This window comes from Scardinius erythrophthalmus (genome assembly GCF_964197995.2).
Source record: "Scardinius erythrophthalmus genome assembly, chromosome: 8".
Lineage (NCBI taxonomy): Eukaryota > Metazoa > Chordata > Actinopteri > Cypriniformes > Leuciscidae > Scardinius > Scardinius erythrophthalmus.
In genome coordinates this window covers 43,209,344-43,229,148 of record NC_138228.1, presented here as the reverse complement: position 1 = coordinate 43,229,148, position 19,805 = coordinate 43,209,344, and positions in this window count along the sequence as shown.

Below are 19,805 nucleotides of genomic sequence, written 5' to 3'. Positions count from 1 at the left end.
TCTTGCTTCGGTCTTGATTGACAGCGGGGTCAGTCTCCGTTTTCAAGGGTCTAAAACTCCGGTGATGTGTGTGTGGACGGTAGACATAACCACAGTGGCTAAAGTTATGCGTTTTAAAATGAAAATGCCCTAGTGTAAACGTAGGTATCATACAGTCTGCTCGGGAACTGATGCTCTCGAGCCAATTATAGTTATTTCAGTGAGTATATGGCTCGACGGCAGGAAAAAAAATAAACCAAACAAATTTTTAAACTTTTTTTTCCCAATAATAAAAGGTTGTGTGTCGATTCAATTAAAAATCCACATATCACATATTTTAAAATATTACATAATTAATTGCCTGTTACACCGACCAATCGTTGTCTGGCACAAGAAGTTCAAATTTAATTGGACAATGTGAAGTGGAGCGGTAATTTTCCTGAGTCTTTCGGGTCTGAATCACTGATCTATATAGAATGACCATTATATAGATCAGTGGTCTGAGTCCTTCGTTCTTTTGTCACGTGACCGCTGGTATCTCGCTACAAATACATCAGATTCATATTACTGACTGTGTGTCTGAATGTATATTGTTTTATAATTAGGAATTAACATACAATTAGAAAAATATGCAATAAACATTATCTGAAAAATAATACATTATCTTTTGTCCCTGTCCTTCTCTTTTTTATTGTTAAATATATATATTATATATAATCTAATAATAATTATATATATATATATATATATATATATATATATATATATATATATATATATATATATATATATACAGTGAGGAAAATAAGTATTTGAACACCCTGCTATTTTGCAAGTTATCCCACTTAGAAATCATGGAGGGGTCTGAAATTGTCATCGTAGGTGCATGTCCACTGTGAGAGACATAATCTAAAAAAAAAATCCAGAAATCACAATGTATGATTTTTTTTAACTATTTATTTGTATGATACAGCTGCAAATAAGTATTTGAACACCTGAGAAAATCACTGTTAATATTTGGTACAGTAGCCTTTGTTTGCAATTACAGAGGTCAAACGTTTCCTGTAGTTTTTCACCAGGTTTGCACACACTGCAGGAGGGATTTTGGCCCACTCCTCCACACAGATCTTCTCTAGATCAGTCAGGTTTCTGGGCTGTCGCTGGGAAACACGGAGTTTGAGCTCCCTCCAAAGATTCTCTATTGGGTTTAGGTCTGGAGACTGGCTAGGCCACGCCAGAACCTTGATATGCTTCTTACAGAGCCACTCCTTGGTTATCCTAGCTGTGTGCTTTGGGTCATTGTCATGTTGGAAGACCCAGCCTCGACCCATCTTCAATGCTCTAACTGAGGGAAGGAGGTTGTTCCCCAAAATCTCGCAATACATGGCCCCGGTCATCCTCTCCTTAATACAGTGCAGTCGCCCTGTCCCATGTACAGAAAAACACCCCCAAAACATGATGCTACCACCCCCAAGCTTCACAGTAGGGATGGTGTTCTTGGGATGGTACTCATCATTCTTCTTCCTCCAAACACGTTTAGTGGAATTATGACCAAAAAGTTCTATTTTGGTCTCATCTGACCACATGACTTTCTCCCATGACTCCTCTGGATCATCCAAATGGTCATTGGCAAACTTAAGACGGGCCTTGACATGTGCTGGTTTAAGCAGGGGAACCTTCCGTGCCATGCATGATTTCAAACCATGACGTCTTAGTGTATTACCAACAGTAACCTTGGAAACGGTGGTCCCAGCTCTTTTCAGGTCATTGAACAGCTCCTCTCGTGTAGTTCTGGGCTGATTTCTCACCTTTCTTAGGATCATTGAGACCCCACGAGGTGAGATCTTGCATGGAGCCCCAGTCCGAGGGAGACTGACAGTCATGTTTAGCTTCTTCCATTGTCTAATGATTGCTCCAACAGTGGACCTTTTTTCACCAAGCTGCTTGGCAATTTCCCCGTAGCCCTTTCCAGCCTTGTGGAGGTGTACAATTTTGTCTCTAGTGTCTTTGGACAGCTCTTTGGTCTTGGCCATGTTCAGGGGCGGACTTTACCATTAGGCAAAGGTCGGCAATTGCCTTGGGCCCCAAGCTACCTAGGGGCCCCCAAAATGCCCCATTAATTTATGCTTAAGTTTTTTTTTTACATTTTTTTTTTAATTTTCGCAAATTATATATTTCTAAATCTCCATTTGCGAAAAATGGCATCAAATCATTAGTCGCAGAAAGGAGGGGGCCCCCCACCTCACTACATTGGACTATTCCATTATCTCACGCATCTGCGAAAGTGACAAGGCTGTATTGCGACAAAAAACTGACAGAGAAAAAGAAGTGATTGACAGAGTGTACAGAGTAGCCTAGTAGAGTAAAAATGAAGCGAAGCTACACAAGCGGTGCTGAAAAAAGGAGGAAAAATTGCAGAATAAGGTAACAAACTTTTTTGTGATGCCCGCTGACAATGACAACAACGATACAGGAAATACACAAACAGAGCAAGATGAGTCTAAACGTGAAAATGAAAAGTTTCGAAGTTACCCAAGCGTCTCAAATAAAAGAAAAAAAGACTCAGATACTGTAAGTAGGCTATTTGGGAAAGCTGCCAAAGATGACAAACTTTTTTATGGCTAGGAACAACAAACGTCCAACGCACAGAAAGATCGTGAAGCAAAGAGGACATGGAGACCGACAGACAAAACAGAGCAGTTTAAATTACTCAGGTCTCAGATTCTGTCAATTCTATTACGAAATAATAAATACCGTTTGGAGCTTGTAATGTGACGTGACCGATCCCTAGAGGCACGTGAACTGATCATCTTCGGTAATAACTTACCAAAATGTATTCCTTTATTCATAATATCGACCAATCAGTGTTTTTCAACCGCGGAAAGAGGTAAAACAGCTGGAGAACAATCGTCACATAACATTTAGCCTAACGTTCCTCAGGAAAGCCATTTAGTTACCATAATATAGGCTATAGCATGTTAGTTGACTAGAAAAATAAGATATAAAGAGTATTTAGCTAAATAGGGCCTATGTGTAGGCCTACTATATTATTTATTTAGTATATTGTTTACTTATAATTTAATTATAATAAAAAAGCATTGTTTAATTTTAGTTATTTTTAACCTTAAATAATACCAGTTGATATGGCTCTCTGTATGTTCACAGCATTATGTGAGTTTTTTTTTCTTGAGAAAAATTAACGCCTATCTTGTGTACCTAATATGTATCCAAATGAGTCAATATTGAATCAAATCACAAGAATTGAATCGAAATGGTGAAATTTGTCAAGCAAAAAAAAAAAAAAAAAAAAAAACAGAGCTTACCAGAAATTGTAGCATGTAAACATTGTAACGTTTCTGTTTAGGAGTGAATACGTGTATGCAAGGTTTAAAGGGGAAGTTTTATTTCTCCTCTCCAACCTTTACCTGCCTATTCACCATTCAGTCTGTAAAAAAGAGATTTCGCTCTCTTTTAAAGGTGCAGTGTGTGATTTTTAGACGTCACAATAAGTCGATCTTCATAGAAGGGGGTTCCCGCGGTTATGTAGATATAAATGACTCATTCTAAGGTAATAAGAACATAACGGTTCATTAAGTAAGGTCTTTATACACCACTGAAAACATAGTTATGGATCTTATATTGCATTTCTGTCAATAGATCCTCAGAAATATGACACATTGCACCTTTAAAGATCGGATGGGGGGCCCATACATACCTTCGCCTTGGGCCCCCAATTTGCTAAATCCGCCACTGGCCATGTTAGTAGTTGTATTCTTACTGATTGTATGGGGTGGACAGGTGTCTTTATGCAGCTAACGACCTCAAACAGGTGCATCTAATTTAGAATAATAAATGGAGTGGAGGTGGACATTTTAAAGGCAGACTAACAGGTCTTTGAGGGTCAGAATTCTAGCTGATAGACAGGTGTATATAAATATATATATATATATATATATATATATATATATATATATATATATATATATATATATATATATATATTTTTTTTTTTAAAGAAGAACATGGACAAAAGACAGAACTTTTTATTTTTCAGATAATGTTTATTGATCACATAAAAAACAAAAATCACAAAAAGAAAAAAAAGTTTCCTATACATCTGCTAATGTTGCTTACACACTGCAGGAAACAATAGTAAAAATAAATATATTTCCAAAATGTATAATCCAAATGTAATATAAATCCAAAATAAAAGCACTGTATCAGACATCCTTTACACTTAAAGTTTTTTGGTTTCCTTGAAACACACCTGCAGTCCACTCAGAATTGACATGCAGTCTAAGTGCATCACACTTGTTGAGAAACACTCATTTACACTGCTTCAAAATCACTGTCATCTGAACTCTCATAATCATCTTCTTCATGGTCCTCTGGTTTCTCCCCAGGCCCAGCATCCTCCAGCAGAGAAGCAGCATTTTGCCCTAAAGCCAGGATGTAACCTGAACATATATAGGACTTGGAACTTCTCCTCTACACCGGCAAGCCTTTTCTGAAGAAGACGCAGAGGCCTGTGATGACCCTCTTCACTTAAACTGCCTAGAAAGACAAATTAAAGCGAGGCATTACAATACTTCCATTGAGTTAGTGTTGTTGAGATATTCATTAACTTACAAGTTACTACAGACAGAACAACAGACCATTTAGATCCAGCCACAATAATGCCTGAGGAAACACCTGAGGATCTCAAAGCGAGTGGTTTTTTTTTGTATTTGCTATTCAATATGTCTGATCATCCAGATGATCCATGATTTTTTTATCACCAAAAAACAAAGGAAATCCTGAAATTAACATTTGCTTCATGGAGACTTTTGTACCCCTAATTATAGAAACCAATACAAAGTCTCTAGGCCCAGCAATTTTGATGTTCTCTTACGAGAGGTTCTCTCGTATTGCGTAGTTGCTACGCTACGGGAAAGCCTTTCTTTCTCGAGATACTGAAGCCAAAAATTATCCTTAATTTTTATAATCTTGTCAACGCAGTGAGGCAGCCTGCAGACCTAGGGCAAGCTTACTAGCGTGCCCATTGGCTGCCCTGCGGCAACTGCAGCAGCCTACCGCTGAGCCCTTGGCGTGACGTCACGACCAATAAGCGCGCTTGGCGCGCTTAATGCGTCACAGCCCGCGAAAAGGGGTGTGGCTTAGCGTATATAAACCGGGCTCGGAGGCTGCTTCTCTGATTTCTGTCTTTTCAGCGAAGCTCTCCGCATCGCTGGACTCTGAGGAAGCCGCCGTCGAATCAAGCGACCAGCACGCCGAGGATCTCAGACTGAGGATGCCGGCCGCCTTCAGCTTTCCCTGCCTGCTTCGCTATCCGGCGAATATATCCTTTATTTGCTCTGTGTTGTGTGTGTTTGTGTGTTCGCCCCGCGACACACTTTGCATCTAAAAGAGCGCGAGGCGTTGTTTCAAATGCCTCGCTCGTCCTGTGGCTCGTGCAGAGCCACGCTCAGCGACAGAGACCGCCATGTATCTGCGCTCTCTGCCTGGGCTTCGACACGCAGCCACGCCCTTTCCTCGGGCGGCTGCGAACAGTGTGAGGATTTGCCAATGTCGACCCTGCGGGCTCGACTCGCCATGTTTGATGATCCTCCCCCTTCTCCGGCTGCCTCTTCCGGGCCGCGTAAGAAGAAACGCCGCTCTCAAAGGCCTTCCGAGCCGGTTATGACAGCTGAGCGCTCGCCGGAGCCCCTCCCGCGAGCCTCGCTATCTCCTTCTCCCCCCCACCTCCCGACGCGCAGCGGCCGGCTTCGCCCGCACTGTCGTCGCCTCAGGGGATGAAGCAGTCCAGCTGGTTACTCCCCTCTGTCAAGCCGCGCAAACGGCGCCGCTCACAAGGGGATGTCAGAACGGACGGTCACGGGCTATAGCTTCCTTTACGTTACAAGAAAGCTACCCCCCCCCCGGATGACGCACGCCCTCTCCCCCTCTGTTCGAGCCGCGCAAGTCGCCGCTCACAAGGGATGTCAGAAGTAGACTGTCACGGGCTGGCTTCCTTTACGTTATAAGAAAGCTACCCCGCGTCTCGGTCGCGCGCGTCACTCACCGGCCACCTCCATTTCTCACACATTTCTCAGTCCCCTCCTAAGCTCAGGCGACTAGAAATATCTGTATTGCAGTAAACGAGCCTGTTTTTATACATGCACGCCTTCAAACAAACGATGTCACAGCACATGATGACATCTTCCCGCTCTCTCTCCCTTTGTTCGAGCCGCGCAACTGCACCGTTCTCAAAGGATATCAGAGCGGACGTCACGAGCACCGGCGAAAGGAGGAAGAGAGTGTTCTCGTCCCGCCTAGGCCGGACTACCTCCAATTTCTCGCATATTTCTCAGTCCCCTCTAAGTTCAGGCGGCTGGAAATACTAATACTGCAGTAAACGAGCCTGTTTTAATACACGCGCGCCTGCAAACAAACGCCGAAACGAAACACGCCGCTCGGTCATATGCTCGCACTGACTGAAAGCTCATGTATGCCCCTGTGGCTCAGTGGCAGAACATTAGGCTTCCGATCCAGAGACCCGTGTTCTAATCCGGCTCTGGCGGCAGAAAAACTTTTTTTTTTTCTGCTTGCTTCTCCGAGCTCGCGGCCAGCTTTCTTACATACAGAAAGCAAACCCGCATCTCACGGGATACATATTTCTCAGTCCCCTCTAAGTTCAGGCGGCTGGAAATACTATACTGCAGTAAACGGGCCTGTTTTAATACACGCGCGCCTGCAAACAAACACCGAAACGAAACACGACGCTCGGTCATATGCTCGTACTAACTAGAAGCTCATGTGTGCCCCTGTGGCTCAGTGGCAGAATATTACGCTTCCGCACCGGAGATTGTTCTAATCCGGCTCTGGCGGCAGAAATATATTTTTTTCTGCTGGCTTCTCCGAGCTCGCGGCCAGCTTTCTTACATACAGAAAGCGAACCCGCATCTCACAGGATGGTGCTTGAGTATTTATGAGCGTCTAAACATATGAGCCATCAAAGCATTTGCTCTATAACGCCTATGGTGTTACAAGTGTAGAAAATGTGCCCACTCCCATGTGCTCACTGCTACACACAAACACGGTCTCCCCGGTAACGCTCACAGAGCGCACTCTCATAAAGCAGACACATGCCGCTTGAGTACTAAGTGTAGTAAATGTGCCCACAACTCTGTGCTCACACCTAGCTGCTGCCCGCTCTGTCACACAGTTACCCCGGGTTGCAGATCCTCTAAGCTCACAAACATTCCGGCTCTGGCCGAAGGTGTCATAAGTGTAGAAAATGTGCCCACTCCCATGTGCTCACTGCTTCACACAAACAGGGTCCCCATGGTAACGCGCACAGAGCGCTATCTCATGAAGCGGACGCAAGCCGCTCGAGTATTAAGTGTAGAAAATGTGCCCACAACTTTGTGCTCACACCTACCCGCTGCTCGCTCTGCCAGTCAGTTACCTTGGGTCGCAGACCCTCTAAAGCTCCCAAACACTGGCCGTGTCATAAGTGTAAACTCTGCGCCCGCTCACAAGTACGCGCACTCACTTTTAGACATTATAATCCCCACGCCACTCTCGCGCCTGGGATGTTTGACAGCAAATCACGCTCCATCCGATGGGACCGAGCTACTGAACGCTGTACAGTCGGCCAATACTGTTTACCAGCCCCCGTGTTCGAGCACCAGCGGCGCGCACGCCGCTCCATCCTCTCTGATACAGGTTCCCCATCCCGCGCAGCGCGGCGATCTGAACCCAGAGACCATTCGACCCCTAGCTATGCATGCGGAAGCATGGGAAGCGATTCAGGGCGCGTCAGAATGGGTGCTGAATACTATAAAACACGGCTATTCGCTTCAATTCGCTCGTCACCCTCCGCGCTTTACAGCACAGACGGAGACGAGAGTGAGTTCAGAAGCTGCGCACCTGCTTCAAGCAGAAATAGCGAAGCTGCTGCGCAAAGGGGCTATAGAACAGGTTCATCCTTCTCTGAGCGAGTCGGGCTTTTACAGCCGCTACTTCCTCGTACCCAAGAAGGACGGTGCGTTAAGACCTATTTTAGATCTGAGACATCTGAACAAAGCCCTCATGAGACAGCCGTTCAAAGTGATCACAACCAGAAAAATTCTCGCGCAGATTCGCCCAGGAGACTGGTTTATCTCTCTCGATCTAAAAGACGCATACTTTCAGATCCAGATAACTCCCCGTCACAGGCCATTCTTGAGATCCGCCTTCAACGGTCGAGTATATCAGTACACAGTCCTGCCCTTCGGCCTGTCTTTGGCACCCCGTACATTTACGAAATGCATCGACACGGCCCTCGCTCCCCTGAGAAAACAGGGAATGCGAATACTGAATTATCTGGACGATTGGCTTATTCTAGCGCAGTCAGAGACAGAACTTGTGTCTCACAGAACAGTGCTTCTCAGCCATCTGGAGGAGCTGGGTCTCTCGGTCAACTGGACCAAGAGCTCGCTATCGCCCCGTCAGTCAATTTCCTTTCTTGGAATAGAACTGGACTCGGTGGCTATGACGGCCAGACTGTCGGAGCAGCGCGCGCGCCGCATCCGCCTCCTCGCCGCATCCCTCCAAATAGGCAGCCGGGTTCCGCTGAGGACATTCCAGCGTATCTTGGGGCATATGGCCTCAGCTGCAGCAGCGCTCCAGCTGGGCTTACTGCGCATGCGCCCGCTTCAACGCTGGCTGAAAGCGCGCGTGCCCCACCGAGCCTGGGCGGCCGGCGGCTTGCGAGTCAGAGTGAATCAGGGCTGCATTTCAGCCCTGCAGCCCTGGCTGACAGCCGAATGGTATCTCACAGGAGTGACTATGGGAGTGATTTCACACCGGAAAGTTGTCTCGACAGACGCTTCCAACCTAGGTTGGGGAGCGCTCTTCGAAGGCAGACCGGTCTATGGCCGCTGGTCAGACCAGGAGAATCTCCTACACATAAACTGTCTAGAGATGCTCGCGGTCGAGAAAGCGCTCAAACACTTCCTCCCATTCCTCCACGGTCACCATGTTCTAGTCCGCACGGACAATACATTGGTAGTGGCCTATGTGAATTGCCAGGGCGGTGTCAGATCAAAGACGCTCTGCACCCTGGCGGAACGCCTCCTCGTGTGGGCTCAGCACTCTCTGCGCTCGCTGAGAGCCGCGCATGTGCCTGGCCACCTGAACGAGGGCCCCGACAGACTGTCCAGGGGCAGTCTCTACGAGGCGGCTCTACATGTCGAAATGGTCAATGTTTAACAGATGGTGCACTGCTAAGGGGCTCGATCCACAGACATGTGGGGTATCGCGAATACTGTGTTTCCTTCAAGAGCTACTGGACGCGGGCAGGTCCCCCTCCACGCTCAAAGTCTATGTTGCGGCCATTTCAGCGCTCTCTGTTTCAGAGCGGGGCCGCGCATTAGGAAGGAACGAGTTCGTCATCCGCTTCCTTAGGGGAGCCAGGAGGATGAACCCCCCGCGACCCCCCTCGGTTCCTATGTGGGATCTTTCTCTGGTCTTGGAGGCCCTGAGAGCGCATCCCTTCGAACCCTTGGAAACTGTGGATATGAAATACCTCACTCTCAAAACCGTTTTTCTGATAGCACTGTCTTCAGTCAAACGAGTGGGATACCTTCATGCGTTATCTATTAACGCTGCGTGCCTCGAGTTCGGACCTAATGACTCTAAAGTCATTCTCAGACCGAGGCATGGGTACGTTCCCAAAATTTTGGGCACCCCCTTCAGAGCACAGGTCATTTCCCTCTCAGCCCTGCCAACGCACGGCAGCGAGGCCGATAGTAATCTCCTCTGCCCGGTCAGGGCGTCGAGAAACTACATTTCACGGTCCACCGCTTTCAGGCGCTCGGAACAGCTCTTTGTTTCGTTTGGTGGGCGCACCAAGGGTCTCGCCGCCTCGAAACACAGCCTGTCCAGATGGATAACGTAACCTCTGTTCTCTCTAGAAGAAGGAACGAGTATTGCGTAGCCCGCCGTGCTCGCGCCACGAGCTCATTTCGCTTCATGCGACAGAAACCAGAGAAGCAGCCTCCGAGCCCGGTTTATATACGCTAAGCCACACCCCTTTTCGCGGGCTGTGACGCATTAAGCGCGCCAAGCGCGCTCATTGGTCGTGACGTCACGCCAAGGGCTCAGCGGTAGGCTGCTGCAGTTGCCGCAGGGCAGCCAATGGGCACGCTAGTAAGCTTGCCCTAGGTCTGCAGGCTGCCGCACTGCGTTGACAAGATTATAAAAATTAAGGATACCGTATATACCCGAATATAAGACGAGGTTTTTGTCCTAAAAATAGGCTGAAAAATGGGGGGTCTCTTATATGCGCGATATAGACAAAATCACGGGGGGAAAGGGAGAAAGAACAACTGAATAAATATGAAATAGTGACTGAAACATGACCCATTAAGACAAATGATTTCGGCTATACTTGCATGTAAAATTAGAGAAGCAACATTCTGTGTTTAATGGAATTAAAACGCTGCTCCTCTCTGCCGCGCGAGACGCAGAGAGAGCGAGAGAGAGCGAGAGAGAGCGAGAGGTGCGCGCGCGCAAGATGCAGAGCGAGAGAGAGGTGCGCTAGACGCAGAGAGAGAGAGAGAGGTGCGCGTGCGAGACGCAGAGCGCAAGAGAGAGAGATAGAGAAAGGTGCGCGCGCGCGCTGGAAGAGAGAGAATGAATTATCACTGCAATTTTCAAATAAAATTAGTTTCTGTTGAAAACCAGATTTTTTCCACAAAAATCTCTTTTTGTCCCAAAATAAGTCTGGAAAATGGGGGGGTCGTCTTATATTCAGGGTCGTCTTATAGTCGGGTATATATGGTAATTTTTGGCTTCAGTATCTCGAGAAAGAAAGGCTTTCCCGTAGCGTAGCAACTACGCAATACTCGTTCCCTCTCTTAGAGAGAACAGAGGTTACGTTAGTAACCGAAACGTTTTCCACCTCTTTTCTCTTTGTTGTCAAATTCGACTCAGAATGTAGCTCCACCCACTTCTTCCAACAGAACCTCAACTCTTCCCCTCCCCATCGCCACAGACAGCAAATAATTTTTTCTATAAACGTCATTAATGCGTTCATAACCAGGATATGTAGCAATGAAGCAAATAAAATAAATATAATAATTTAATCAGATAAAATGAGGCATATGTTTACAGTAGCATATAAAACATATGCCGCAATATCAGCGTTCATTTCCGGACTATAAACTTTTTACCCCAGTACTTTTGTTATTATTTGATGTTTGCAACTCCGAAATTGCAATACATTGAGGTTGAAAACACTGTTTGTGAAGTTGTTTCAGATATATAGTTTACATGAGGACAAGGACACGACCAGCGTGCTAAAGCATGTTTAAATATTCGGATGTGATCGTGATTAAAAGGTTTAATAGACAACAGAATCATAGGAATAAGGTCGTGTCCTTGTCACGATCCAATCTGTTAATAATTAATCGTGCATAGGCTGCTACATACAATGGGCTATAGATCCTATATATACTGCTATTTCTTTTTTCAAATGTAGTTTTTACAGTAAAAATATTACGCTGAATTATGCAACTGGTCAGCGGCAGGGTGATAAACAGCGCAGGTGCCAGAGAAAGTCCTCGCTGCTGAACTGCCAAGCAACGCACTAGCATCCACCCAGAATACAACCGTAGGCGCTAATTTAGTTCCCTTTCGAGAACGGTCACTTCGTATTGCGTAGCTATACGCAGTGGGGAAACTCCTTTTCCTCAAAACAGGACCGGCGAGTGAGACTGAGATGAGGAGAGAGAGACACGCGGGACTTGGGCTGCGTGGGCTCGCTCACCTCCATTCTTCCGGGCTGCAAAGAGGAAGAGCTGGAGAAGCGGCGTCACCATCTTGCAGAGAGCTAGCCGCGACCGCAGCGTCGAGACAGGCATGCCTTCACAGATCGAGCATCTGCCGGCGGAAAGTGCAGTTTGAGCGTGGGCGGTTCCCAGGCATGAGATGCACTTAGCATGTCCGTCATCTTCGTGCAGAAGAGATCCGCACGTGGCACAGGAAGAGCGAGGCATTTAGAACAACGCTCGCGTTCCTAAAAGCAAACAGAATATATATATATATATATATATATATATATATATATATATATATATATATATATATATATATATATATATATATATATATAAAGGATATATTGCGTTGGTCGCCGGATTGCAACAGGGGAAGACGACTTCTGGGTTGAAGGCGAAATCCGCTGTAGGGCTGCATTCAACGGCGAAGGCTTGCAGAGGACTCAGGGTGCTTTCACATCTGTAGTTCGGTACATTTGGTCCGGACCAAGGGAGAAAAATGATACTTTGTAGCATTTTTCAGGCGTTTTGGTTTCTTTTCACACCACACTTATCGCTCTGGTCCGGATCAGTTTATGAAACGAACCAAAATGCAGTCATGTGACAACATCCACATCACTCGTTGGCCAGATGGGTCTTGAACGTATTTTCATAACTGCACTTCGATTGTCAGAATTAACGTGCGGGAAAATTCCAACAGAACTCCCGGAATTAAGCAAAGAGGAGGAAAATCCGGCAGACAACACACCACTTTTTACTATGGAGAGACGACTGCGTGGGCTGATTGTATCCCTAGTCATAGTTTATTATATAGTTTGTCCAAAGCGAGGATGCGGCTTAAAACATTTTTTTATTCAATGCACGCGGCGAGTCACTTCAGGAGTAGGCGACGCGTGCATAACACGCCACTGTTTACTATGGAGAGACGACTGCGTGGGCTGATTGTATCCTTGGTCATAGGTTATTATAGTTTACACCACTTTAGACAAACAATAATATTTGAGAATGAAGCGAGGATGCGGCTGTTAATAATTTCTATCAGGCTCCGCACCTCACAACTCCAAGTTTGTCCGCGAGTGCAAACTGTCAACAAACATTTCTCCTCATCCCATAATCACAGCGCAGTTGACTACGGCAACTGGTTTAGTCCAAAAATGCGCATTTCTTTGGCAGTTGGTTCTGTTCGAGGTCGGATCACGTTCTCACCACAAACGAACCGCTCCAGAGTTCGTTTCAAAGCGTACCGAGACCACCTCTTCGAGCAGGTCTCGGTACGCTTGTTTGGTCCGCTTTTGGTGCGCACCCGAGTGCGATTGCCGCATTCACACCTGCCCAAACGAACCGCACCAATGGGGAAAACGAACTCTAGTGCGATTCAACCGAACTAAATGAGGCAGGTGTGAAAGCACCCTCAGAGACGTAAAGTATGTCGCTGGAGGAGATGAAATATGCTATAATGGCTGTTTCGGGGGCTAATATAGACTCGGTCACACCCCCTTGGTGGGCTCTTAAGCCTGGAACACACCAAGCCGACGGTCGGGCAGTTTCCGTGCGTCGGCCGACTAAATCTTCTCAGTGTGTTCCGCACCGTCGGCTGAAATTGGTCCTCGTCGGCTTTGTAACGGCCGATTCGACATGTTGAATCATGTTGACAACACAGTCTGCTTTCATCAGTGCTAGTTCGTCGGCGACGGCTTGGTGTGTTCCAGGCTTTTCACCGACAGCCAGACGCCGACGAACCAGCGCTGATGAAAGCCGACTGTGTTGTCGCCTCGCGTCGGGGTTAAAAGCAGCACCTGAACACACCGAGAGAACTACTGCCGACTGTCAGCTAGAATGCGCGTTCTGCGTCTGCGTGTAAATGAGGCAACTGTCTATTTCTGCAGATATATTCGTCATTCAAAAAGGGAAACCGACGCTGCCGGCTGCAGATACACACACCGTAAACAAAGCAGTGCGTGCTTACCGTTTTGAATATCAATCCTGCTAAACACTTTCTTTATTCCACTCCTCTCGTGTTAATATTAAAATATGCGCCAAGGAACACTCGGGTAAGATGACATATCATTAGAACAGCTTCTATCTGTACCGTTTTGACTTCTTTGCTTGCCGACGGCCCGACGCCGATTCAACATGTCGAATCGGCCATTACAAAGCCGACGAGGACCAATTTCAGCCGACGGTGCGGAACACACTGAGAAGATTTAGTCGGCCGACGCACGAAAACTGCCCGACCGTCGGCTTGGTGTGTTCCAGGCTAAAGAGGGAACTCTGATTGGCTTTTCAGCTTAGTGAACGAGGCAGTGCACGAAAATAATAGCAAAACAGCGAGCAAAGTCCAAACGGTACAGACAGAAGGCTGTTCTAATGATATGTCATCTTACCCAGCTAACACAAATACGTGACTGTTACGTAACTGCAACGTAATCTGGTGACCAAACTTTCGTCGTGGCGACGTAATTAGTTACGTCGCGGCAACCGGAAAAGTGAAATTCCCAGATACGTTGCTACAACGTAACTTTGCAACGTTGTCAGCAGGTAACGGCGACGTCGTGGCAACGTTGTGGATCGACAGTCGTGTGTTGGTAACCAGTTGGTCATTTTAGTTTTTAAAAATATGGGCGGACATGCAGTGGTCTAATTTAACTTGTCCTCATTGGCCCAAAAATATTTTAGAGACTTTTTCAACAACATATGAACGATATACAGACTCAAAATTTGGTTAATTCAGTTCATTTACTATAGAACAAAGCACAAACAGCAAAAACAGTTTGCAAACAGGTTATACATTTAAATGAACAAGGTTTTCCCCAAAAGCTTGAACATCAAACTACTCCTACACATCTTCATTTTGGTGGCCCTAATAACAAAGCAAGAATAAGAAAAGAAAAAGGCAAGAAAAAAGAACAGTTGAGTGTTTTCCCATTTAACATTTAAATACACAAAGCAATTAGCACTGAAAGATAGAATCTGTAAGCACACAGTTTTGTTTAAAAATCGCTTGTATATTTTTCTAAACATTGTCACAAAGTTATGTTGTGGCAAGTGCATTATTTCCTTTTAAAATAATTTGATAACTTAATGACATGTATCACTATATTCTATAAAACCTTAGTTTGAAATAATTTTTTTGTACATTTAATAATACATATTTTGCTTTTCTTCTTCTGAAGTCATAATTACAATGTCCTTTTTTTTTAACTAGGAAGGCCTATTTATGAGTATTCCTGAAGGCAGCATTAAACTCCTAAAATGTCAGGTGGTGGTGCAACTGTCCGAACAAATAAACAGATTAAGAAAACAATTTAAAATGGTGTCTTAATAATAACAAAATAAAAACTATTCCATCATTTTAGGTTTGAAGCCTTTCATATAATTGTTTTTTATAAATATCAGTAGTTTTAAAGCTGTTGAGATAATTGAGAAACTTTTGTCCGCCATTTGTATATTCTTAAATGTTATTATGAATTTACAAGGTAATAACAGTAAACATGATAATGCATCATCCAGAGGAGCCTAACTGATCTCTTTGGCAGAGTGAAAAGTTTGTAGAGCTCTGATAAAATACTGATTAAAAACTGCTAATTTCAAGTATGGGTAGGTTGGTGGTACACTTTCCATGTCAGGTGGTACAACTACAATACATAATATTTTTGCTGTACCACCTGACATAAAAACTTAAATTAGTTTAAACACTTTAAAATATAATTTAACATCTGAAAATTGTTTAAACACATTGTCTTCAAGAGTGTTGATGTCATTAGAAGTCTTCCCAAGTGAGGCTGGATCCGAACTGGAGCTGCTGTAATCTCTAGTAAAATATGCTGAGCATCCTGAGATAGAAACAGGGAGACAACAGGAGAAAGATTAGCATTGCTGCTGTTCATATTATTTCAGGCAAAAGATGGTCATGTGCACTTTTTACTATTTCATCACATATAGTGCAAGATTATGAAATGTGTTAATAGAATGCTTGGCTAAAGAGATGTGTCTTTAATCTAGATTTAAATTAGGATAGTGTTTCTGGGTCCCAAACATGATCAGGAAGGTTATTCTAGAGTTATTCCCTTACATTCTATTGAATTAATAGGAAATCATCTGATTTTAAAAAGAAAACATGGCCTAACGAGTCAGCATTTTAATATTTGAATACTATACATTCTTACAATGCAAACGTCTTAAACATTTCTGAGTATTATCAATGTTGAAAACAGTTGTGCTGATTAATCTTTTTGTGTAAACCAATGTAAAAGTTTAATCCATTTTCTTTTTTCTCTCTCCAGGATTCATTGTTAAATAGACCCAACATATACACTACTGTTCAAAAGTTTGGGTTCAATAGAGTAAAAAATAAATAAAAGAAATTCATATTTTATTCAGCAAGGATGCATTAAATTGACCAGAAGAGAGAGTAAAGATTTCTGTTTCAAATAAATGATGCTTTTTTTTTTCTTTCATTCATCAAATAACCCTGAAAAACACAAAAATATGAAGCAGCACTGCTGTTTTCAACACTGATAATAATCTTAAATGTTTCATCTATGTTTTTAGTTTTACTTATTCACTTATTCATATTGCTCATACAGTGTCACTTAAGTTTGGATGTCAAAACTTTCTTAAAATAAATTAAACAAATAAATGTAAATGTAAATATGAGAATTTAAAATAACAGATGCATGGTGATGTACAGTAGGTGACAAACTATTGTGAGAAAATGGATAATGAAGTTATTTAATGAGCTTCCTCACTTCACCTGTTTCCAACTTCTCTGGCAGCAGCTTTCTTCAGAAATATTGAAGTCGTGGAGCGAGTGGAGCGAGTTATTTTGTTGATGCTGAAATCACAGAACTAGTTTTATCAATTTGTGTTAACCATTGAGCTAGTTTCAGCCAATTTTCACACTCCATGTAACGTTAAGTGACGTCATCGAGTACGTTTATGTTAAATACGTTTATGTTAAATAAATTAGCTCACTTCCAAACTAACTTATTTTTTACAAAACTATCAAAACCTCTCATCTAACCATAAGATGTGATTAAAATCCTAAACTTTCATATCAAAAGCTCAAGCTATGAAGTTAGCATAACGTTATCTCTTCTGAAAACGGTTGAGATGCTAACGGACTTTTTCCTAAGACACTAAACCATTTCTATAAAGCAAATATTCAACAGAAGCGTGTCAATTACAAGTACGAGAAGTGTCAAGAACAGTTGTGTGTATTATTTGTGTGATTTTAGAGACTAAACTCACCTGAAAGCAGTGAAAACAACAGCGAGAGACGGAGTTCTGCCGCTTTGTCAGTTGCAGTCAGTGGGGCGGTCGGTGACGCGCCGTTTCCATGGCAACTCATCTCCGCTCCAGTGTTTGAGGGCGACTCGAAGGTTCACGCGCACGCCCATTAAAAAGTCAAAGCCACGCAACATTTACAAACATATCTAAAATTATAACCTTACTTGAATAAAATGAACGTATTTCAAACGTACAGTACGGAATACTAAACAAACAATTGAAACAAATAAAATATTTCATAGAAATGCAGTCTGATAAGATGGTAATGAAATTACGGGCCCGTGACGTTGCAGTTCCGTTGCCAGTAAGTCATGAAATTACCAAGTTATTACGAATAGAGTACGTATCTGGAACGTAGTTGGTTATTTTATAACCTTAGGAGGACGTACTGACGACGTTGTGGGTTGGTAATATGATGGTAATGAAATTACGGTCCTGTTACGTTGCAGTTCCGTTGCCAGTAAGTCATGAAATTACCAAGATATTACGAATAGAGTACGTATCTGGAACGTAGTTGGTTATCTTATAACGTTAGGAGGACGTACTGACGACGTTGTGGTTTGGTAATATGATGGTAATGAAATTCCGAGCATACGAGGTTGTAGTTACGTTGTCAGTTGGTAAGTCATGAAATGACCAAAAAGTACGAATAAATTACGTAACTGCGACGTCGTGTGTTAGCTGGGTATGGAGGTAGATTTGTGTCTTTATTATTCAATCAAAAAAAAGGTTGCTTCAATCAAAAAATATATTTTCAATCAAAAAAACCCGTTTCAATCAAAGAAAAAAAGTGTTTGAATGCAAAAATATATTTGAGACTCAAAAAAATGCATTTGAACACTATTTTTTTTTGCTTGAAAATGTTTTTTTTGATAGAAGTGAAGGTTTTTTTGTTTGAAGCAACTTTTTTGATTGAAGTATTGTTGTTTTGTGTTTGGGCCATATTATGGGTAGGACATTTGTGTCTTTATAATTCAATCAAAAAAGAAGTTGCTTCAAACAAACAAAACATATTTTCAATAAAAAAATCACTTCAATCAAAAAATAAACCTTTTCAATCATAGAAAAAATGTTTTTGAATGCAAAAAAATATTTGAGATTCAAAAAATTGCACTTGAACACTTTTTTTTTGATTGAAAATGTTTTCTTTGATTGAAGTAATCTTTTTTGTGTTTGGACCATGTTATGGGTAGGACATTTGTGTCTTAATTATTCAATCCCAAAAAAGTTGCTTCAATCAAAAAAAAAACATTTTCAATCAAAAAAAAATAATTTCAATCAAAGAAAAAACTGTTTAAATGCAAAAAAAAAAAAAAATCATTTGAAGTGTTTTTTTTTTATTGAACTTTCTTTTTTTTTGAATGAAGTGAAAAAAGTTTTGAAGTCGTTTTTTTTTAAAATCATTTTGACACAAACGTACCGCAGTGGGGGCGGGTGCTTCCCCATTGGTCAGACATGCTTGAGTGACAAGTGTCTACACCAACGACGTCTTTCTGACAAGCAAGTCATGGTCGCCACTCGCCAGCGAGCCAGGAAGCAGTGGTGGAGTTGTTGGTAAGTAGATAAAACCGTATTAAAATGATTGGTGTCACGTTATTAGCCTACTCTGTTTGATATTTCGATTAAACATACAGCTTGCTAACTTAGCTCACGTTGACTAATTTGTGTGATGGTGTTAGATATCTGACGCCTCATATTGTCAGGCAGGCTAGCAGGGTGCGCTAACGGCTAATTGAATTGTTTATTTCACTTAAGTAACGTTACAGAGGCTTGCTATGTGCTAGTGCTATATTGTGTTATAATACGTAACGTCATTAGTGGTCAAACAACAGTCCACAGGCCAACTGTTGCCCACAGCGCTGCCTGTTTAGCAGCAACAGGTCATGCAGAGCCTGAGTCTATCTTCTCACACAGCCCACAGGATCACAGCTATTTGACCGTCCCGCTCTCTCTCTCGCTCACGGGTAGTGGTCTCCCCACCATCACAGTCAAATGCTCGCAGACACAGAGGCAGATGCTGTTATTTTGAGAGCGGGGCTTACATATGCCGTCCCGTACGGAAAATAATGTTGCATACCACCGGTAACATGAATATATATTCCGTTGCTCGGTGCGCAAACTAGCTGTGTCAGGCATTATTTATAAGTAGCCTAATGTCCTGCACAACTCCACATGGAAAACTGGCAGTTCAATGAAGTGATGCTTATTGTCTGACATAGTGTACAAGTAGTTACTAGCTTAAAGTATTGTGCCAATAATGATCCTTCTGGTAAATTTGGCATTCAGTTGAGACACAAAAGCTCTTAGTTTAATGAAAATCTTTGGAAAAGAAGACAAGATGGTTTGTTTAATTAGTATTCATTTATTTAGATTTCTAATATCATATAGTATTGTCCTGTCAACCCATTACAAGTCTTGCCTTATTCAGTGTTGATTTATTGACATGTTTATGTAAGATGTTTTATTAGAAGGTGTGTGAGTGAAAGTTGTCTGAAGTTGTATTTTTCTATTTTATTGCAATGCTGATTGATAATGTAGGACTCTGGTCCTGGCTTGGCCTAAGTTTTGGTGTCTCTAGGTGCTGTGCTCTGTAGGCATGACACATTAATTTCTTTATGTGATACTTTATTTTTTGCATCAAATTATTTGAAGTATTGATAAGCAGTATTGATATCGATACAGGTATTGCTGCACTCTCAATTATAACTGCTCAATAGTGTCGTATGGTTACTT